Below are 7614 nucleotides of genomic sequence, written 5' to 3'. Positions count from 1 at the left end.
AGAGAAACCCCGTCCCTATGAGAGGTTACACCCCCTCCCCAGCCCCCGGCCCCCACGAGCCCCCTTCCCGTCGGTGGATGAGCCTGTTCTGGATGTTTCACACATGTGGACACCCCGTGTGGCCTCTCGTGTCTGGTTCCCTCCCTGAGTGTCGTGTGTCCAGGGTCTGTCCGCAGGGCGGCGGGGGTGGGCGCCTCGCTCCGCTCTGGCTGAGTGGTGGTCCAGCAGGCGGATGGGCCATGTCGTATGTATCCGTTTTGAACTTGGGAGCTCTGACCTCCACATGTCTGAAGTCTCAGTGCCTGACTCGGTCCCTCTCTCCTGCCCTCTCCAGTGCCCAAGGCCCAGTCGGACCAGTGTGTTCCTGACCGAGATCCACGCTGGGAGGTGCTGGACGTCACCAAGAAGGCAGTGGCCAGTCCCCGGATCATCTCCCTGGCCAAGCCCAAAGTGCGCAAAGACCTCAACGAGGGCTATGACCCCTACCACATTTCCCCCGCGTCTCTGGTGGCTCAGGCATCCCCTCGCTTGTACGAGCTGGCCACCCCCAAGAGCATCACCAAAAGAGTGTGAGCGACCCAGGCCTGGCCTCTGAGATCCCATTCCCAGTAAACACCCAACTGCACCCTAACCTTGTGTGTCGTCGGCTCTGAGTGTTTTGGCCCGAAGGCGGGAGGCAGGCTGGTGGCCAAATCGAGGACAAGGAGGAAAATGACAATGTTCATGCTTACATTCAGCCTGGGATTTGTGCGGCCCTGTTAGCTTCCAGATCGCGCTCTCCTGCCCTCTGCGCTTCTCAGGTGCCCACTTCCCTCCCTCGTTCCCTCTGAGTCTCCTGGGTGTCCCCATGCACCTCAAACTCGGTGACCCTATAATAAAATCAGCTGAGGCCTATTGCATGACTTACTGATCTTTCCAGTGACCCAGTGAAGGGGGGCTGTACTTGTGCACATTTTACAGAAGTGGACACTGAGGCTCTCAGAAGTCGGGAAAGACTCACAGCCCCTATCCGAGCCTCCAGGGTGGGGGCGCTGCTCTAACAATTCACCACACACACTGGTTCTGACGGCTCTGGCCTCAGAAGTCCTAACACCCAAGCGTGGGCAGGGCCGGTTCCCCCCGGGGCCCCAGGGAGCCCTGTGTCCCCCTTTTCCGGCTGCCAGAGACGCCGCATCCTGGGCCCGCGGCCCCTCCTCATCCTCACGGCCAGCAGCATGGGGTCTGCGCGGCTCTCTGCCTCCCTCTTGTGAGGACCTCGTGAGGACGCTGGGCCCCCTGGGAACCCAGGGTCACTCTTGCCTCAGGGGTCTTGACAAGGTCCCCCTTTGAGGTGACAAATCCCAGGTCCCGGGACAATGACATTGGCAACTTTGAGAGCTGTTTTTCAGCTGACCACAGCCGGAGAGATATCTTTTCTCTTTCTGAAACTCTAAACAAAGGCTCATATTTTGCTGATTCTGGTCAGGCTACTTCTGGGCTATTTGCTGGGTCCTGACAGTGTGCTGTGATGACCCCCTTAGGCCAGCCCTCCACAAGGGTTCTCCTAGCGCCTGCCAAGTGTCGGGTCCTGAGCCATGAGTCTGAGAATACAAAATTGCTAACAGGCTCTAAGTCACTTAAAGACATTAATTCATTCACTAACAAAGGATATTTGTTGAATACTTGCAGGTGCTCGAGACAGGTGCTCAGAAGTAAAAAGTTAACAGCAAAAATCTACCCTCACCCTCTTGAATGATATGATGACATAAACCAGCAAATAACTGACATTCCAGGAGGCTGGGACCCTAGCTCAGAGCCTGTGGCAATTGTTGCTTAAATATGTACACATTTTAACTTTAATTTAATTTAATTTAATTTTAGTAATCTCTACACCCCGCATGGGGCTTGAGCTCACAAACCTGAAATCCTTGGACCCAGCCAGCCAGGCGCCCCTGCTCTAATGGGTGGACCCGCTGACTTTCTATGCTGCTCTGGGGGGCACAGTTGGGACCACTGAAGACCTTCCAAGGACGTATTTGGGAGGAAGAGCACGAGCGAACAAGCAAGACTCAAACCCCTGTGATGTCGTGAGGTCCCATCCTGAATCTGCCACAGTGGTTCCCTGAAGAACGCCCCAAAGATGTCCCGAAACCTGCGAATCTTATTTTATTTGGCAAAAGGGAGTTTGTAGATGAGATTAAAGATTTTGAGGTAAAGAGATTATCCTGTGCAATACAGTCACACATCCTTAGAGAGGCAAAGGGAGATTTGGCCTCAGAAAAAGAAGGTACTTTCTCTGCCACCAAAGCAAGATGATGTCAAGCCCCGGCTTTGATGGAGGAACGCAGCTGTGGATGGAAACACATTCTCCCCTTAGGGCTTCAGGTTGGAGCAAGCCCCCGCTGGCCCCTTCATTTCTGTCCCCCGAATCACACGTGCGTGTGGATTTTATTGGCTGATTTTGCAGTAATCTGTTACAGCAGCGAGAGGAAGCTAGTACAGATTAGCGACCCTAAAGACGGACTCCTAACAGGAGGCGGAGGGTGAGGACCGTCCTTGGTTGCTGCGCAGCTGGCGGCCCCGCAGGCAGTTCAGGCACACTTCCACCAAGAAAGGGAAGGCGACCCGGCATTTTCAACCTCAGGGGCCTTCAAAACAAGACAGAACAGAAGCTTTAAACCAACTCAGTGTCCGAAATGGTGTGTATGATCTCTGTTCAAAGACCATCTCGTGTTTTAATGTTCTTATACAAGTTGAGAAAAAACAAACTTCACACTGACGTATCTTTATAAAATAAAATTTAACCAGCCGAAGTTTAAATTATTATCTTTTTTAAAATGAGAATTGCTGGTCTTTATTGATTTGTAGAAAGTCTTTAGATACAGAATTATGGAAATTAGCCTTTGTAACATGAGTAGCCAGGTATTTTTCTAGGGTTAGGGTCTATTTATTTATTTATTTATTTTATTTTTTATTTTTATTTTTATTTTTTTAATTTTTTTTTAACTTTTTTTTAAATTTATTTTTGAGACAGAGAGAGACAGAGCATGAACGGGGGAGGGTCAGAGAGAGAGGGAGACACAGAATCTGAAACAGGCTCCAGGCTCTGAGCCGTCAGCACAGAGCCCGATGCGGGGCTTGAACTCACGAACTGCGAGATCATGACCTGAGCCGAAGTCGGACGCTTAACCGACTGAGCCACCCAGGCGCCCCTATTTATTTATTTTTTAACGTACATCCAAGTTACTTAGCATGTTGTGCAGTAGTGATTTCAGGAGTCGAACCCAGTGATTCATCCCCTACGTATAACACTGAGTGCTCATCCCGACAAGTGTCCTCCTTAATGCCCCTCGCCCACTTAGCGCATCCCCCACCCGCAACCCCCCCAGCAGCCCTCAGTTTGTTTTCTATATTTAAGAGTCTCTTGGGGCGCCTGAGTGGCTCAGTTGGTTAAGCGTCTGACTTCGGCTCAGGTCACGATCTCGCGGTTCTTGAGTTCAAGCCCCATGTCAGGCTCTGTGCAGACAGCTCAGAGCCTGGAGCCTGCTTCAGATCCTATGTGTGTCTCTCTCTGCCCCACCCCGCTTCCACTCCGTCTCTGTCTCTCTCAAGAATAAACATTAAAAAAAAGTCTCTTATATTTTGCCCCCCTCCCCGTTTTTATATTGTTTTTCCTTCCCTTCCCCTATGTTCATCTGTTAAGTTTTTAAAATTCCACCTATGGGTGAAGTCATAGGATACTTGTCTTTCTCTGACTAATTTCACTTAGCATAATACCCCCCAGTTCCATCCACGTAGTTGCAAATGGCAAGATTTCGTTCTTTTTGATGGCCGAGTAATACTCCATTTGTGTGTGTGTGTGTGTGTGTGTGTGTGTGTGTGTGTATACCACATCTTCTTTATCCATTCATCCGTCGATGGACATTTGGGCTCCTTCCATACTTTGGCTATTGTGGATAGTGCTGTTTAAATTATTCTCTTGTGATTTAAGGCATGAATGAAGAATCATATATGTTGCATGTCACAACTGTGTTTTGTGGTCAGCTTTATCGAGATGTACGGACTGTTGTGGATACAGTTTGACGAGCACTGACTCAGGCAGCTGTATAACTGCCACCACTATTGACAGAGATGGGTTTTGTCCCCCTTTGAACTTCCCTCACGCTGCTCTGCTGTCCTCCGGTCCCTCCAACCCCGGGGCCCTGGCAACCACTCATCTGTTCTCTGTCCCCACGGTTTGGAATTTTCTAGAACATGGTAAACTGGTGGAAGAGTGTGACTAGCTTTGTCTCCATGCAGCTTGTCCTTACTACACAGCATGTAGAGCACGTGGCTGGGATTTGCCCTGTCACCTGTCCTGAGAGTCCTTCTGAGTTTGGCCTATTACATCTCCTGACTGGACATTTGGTCTTAGTTCTTCCTCAGTTTTATGCTACGCTTTAAAATTGTATAACCCCTTTTGTTTGTTCTTTAAATCTTTCAGAATAGGACTCAGAGGTTATGCCCTCGGGAAACAGACTTTGAGACAGGGATCACGGACAGGGGGGTTCCTGGGGACCGCCCTTGTGGTTGGAGCGTGCCAGGCAGTGAAGGAAGCAGGGCTGGACAGAGGGACAGGGGGCTGAGAAGATGGTCTCAGCTGACCCTACGGGGGCCTCTGGAGCTACACAGTTGTCCCCTGGTAGCCACAGGTGCTGGCCTTTATGTGTTTGCATGGAGAAGTCCTGGTGTGGGCAGCCTCTGTGAAGGAGGGGGGACCTGGGAGACACTCAGCTTCGAGCCACCAGCCACTGGCACCCCTAGCAGCTGAGAGAAATGCTGCTTCTGTATGTTTGGGGGGTTTGCATGGTGCACACGGCATCCACTACAGTCCACCCAGAACTGCTCAGCTCGATGTATGTTCTGGAAACACCTCACCCAGGACCTCGTTAGGCTTCTTTTTCTGCAGGGAAACTTGTAAGAAAAAGATTAGTGTGGTGAGCTACAGCCCCCAGCGCCACCCTGGGCTGGACTCATCATCCCCCACCTGCAGCCACACCCTCCTCCCTCTCTCCCTGTCTCCGAGGCTGAGTTGCTGGGGCAGCCCAGCCCAGACCCCAGTCCCTAAGGGGCCCGAGTGCTTTGTCAGCAACCGTCAGACTAAGGGTGCCGTGCACTCCCCGTCTGCACCAGGAGGGCCTGCGCACTTGCGGTGCCCAATCATCAGCTCTCCAGGCCTCTGTCTTCACGGTCCCTACTGGGAGGACACCCTCCCAGCCTCTTCTTCCTCCTTTAAGACTCAGCTAAAGACACCGCTTTTTATTTTCTTAGCTTTATTACTTTTACTTTTATTTGAAAACCATTCAGGTATACAGAACAATTGCAAGAAGAAGCATAGGAAAATATCTTCACATACCCTCTCCCAGGTTCCGCTCTTAGCATTTTGCTCTGTTTGCTTTATCATTTGTTCCGAACCACCTAAGTTGCTGGTGTCATGGCACCTTACTCCTGTCTAGTCCCTTTGGGCTGTTCTAACAGAAACGTCATAGACCAGGTGCCTTATAAACAGCAGGAAAGTATTTTCCATAGTTCTAGAGGCTGGAAAGTCCAAGATCAAAGTGCCAGCAGGTTTGGTCACTGGTGAGGACCTGCTTCCTGGTTCAGAGGCTGTCTTTCCACCACCTGCTCATGGGGACAGAAGGGGCAAGGGTGCTCCCTGGGGTCTCTGCCATAAGGGCACTGATCCCAGGGCACCTGGGTGGCTCAGTTGGTTGAGTGTCCATCCAACTCCTGGTTTCGGCTCAGGTCACGATCTCGAGGTTTGTGAGTTCGAGCCCCACATTGGGCTCTGTGCCAATAGCACGGGGCCTGCTTGGGAGGCTCTCTCTCTTTCTTTCTCTGACCCTCCCCTCCCCTCTGTCTCTCTCTGAAAAATAGATAAACAAACATAAAAATTTTTGAGAAAAATAAGGCACTCATCCCATTCACGTAGGTTCCATCCTCATTACATCCCGAAGTCTCCACCATCAAATACCATCATATCGGGGATTCAGTTTCAACATATGAATTCTGGGGGGACACGGACATTCAGTCTATGTTAACCTCTAAACATTTCAGTGTACATTTTTTGAGAGTAAGAATATTCTCTTACAGAACCACAGGACTGTTATCAATTTCCCCGAACTTAACATTGATGTAACACGTTTATCTAATCCACGTCTGAATTCCAGTTTTGTCATTCTTGTTCCAGTTATGTTTCCAATAATGGTCCTTATAGTCTTTCTGTCTGCACTGGCAGATCCAGTAGGATCAGATATTGCATTTAGTTGTCCTGTCGGAAAAAGTGGTCTTTTATGGCAGTAACATTTCTGAAGAATACAGTCCTTCTCTGTTTAACAGCATGTTCCTCATTCAGGGTTTGTCTGCAGTTTTCTCAAATATATGCAGGATACGCATTCCTGGCCAGATTAAGTGATGTAGTGTCCTTCTAAGGGCATCACATTGGAAGGTACATGGTGTTCGTCTGCCCCTCACTACCATGTTAATTTTTTATCAGCCGGCCAATGTTGCCTCATTTCTACACTGTAACTGTAATAATCAGCCTGTGGAGAGAGGCTTTCAGACCTTAAAAACTTTCTTCCCTTCATCTGGATCCCCTGCTGCCCCTTCGCATCTCTCTGATGATTCTTGTCCAAGCCGTTTCTAAGAAGTCTTCTCTGGTTTCTCAGCCTGACTCAAACCCTTTGCCTTGGTCTCTGCACATGTTATAAACACAGACAGCCCCCTCTCGTTGTATCTATTGGCCGTCTCCCTGCCTCACTGGATCCCTGCAAGCCCAGCACCTAGTTGAGGGCTGTAGGGGCCATGCGCTTAGTTCATCGATTAACTGAATGAATAAATGGATGAATGAATGGATGATCAACTGCTCTAGGTATCAGTGAGGACTCTCAGACACAAGCGCCTGAACCTCCAATCTGAATGAGGTGTATCTAACACAAGGAGTAGGGAGCCCACTGACTCATATAACTGTGAAGGGCAGGGTAGACTTTTTTTTTTAACGTTTTTATTTATTTTTGAGAGAGCAAGAGAGAGTGGGGTAGGGGCGGGGGGGGGGGGGGGGGCCGGGGGGCCCGAAGGGGGGTCGGTGCTGACAGTAGAAAGCCCAATGCGGGGCTCAACTCACCAATGGTGAGGTCACGACCTGAGCTAAAGTCAGATGCCCAACTAACTGAGGTGCCCCAGGGTACACCTTTCAAAAGTGGTTCTTCTGTCTCCTGGCTGGTAGACTCTCAGAGCGCTGGGGATAATGCTTTTTATCAAGCATCATGCCTGGTGGATCTCAACTTCTCAGTACCCCACTGGCTGATGGCTGGGAAAGGAACTAGGCTTTTGAATTCCCCACCTCCTCAGTCTTGGAACCACCACCCGCTCATTTGTGCCAGCCAGAAATCTGGGAGCCATCGTCACATTCTCGCCACCTTCACTGCATCAGGGGGTCTTGTGGGGTCTACTTTTCCAAGCTGTCCACCTCTGTCCCCACCCCTCCATCCTAGTCAGCAGCTGACGTCTCTGCAGGCTGAGGGCCTTGCCACTGGCCTGCCTCCGTCCTCTCTTGCTTTTGATTACAGCACTCTTGGTACATAGTGCTCAGAGCCC

This window comes from Panthera uncia, unplaced genomic scaffold, assembly GCF_023721935.1.
Source record: "Panthera uncia isolate 11264 unplaced genomic scaffold, Puncia_PCG_1.0 HiC_scaffold_852, whole genome shotgun sequence".
In the NCBI taxonomy this organism is placed as follows: Eukaryota; Metazoa; Chordata; class Mammalia; order Carnivora; family Felidae; genus Panthera; species Panthera uncia.
Note: the sequence above shows the minus strand (reverse complement) of the source record.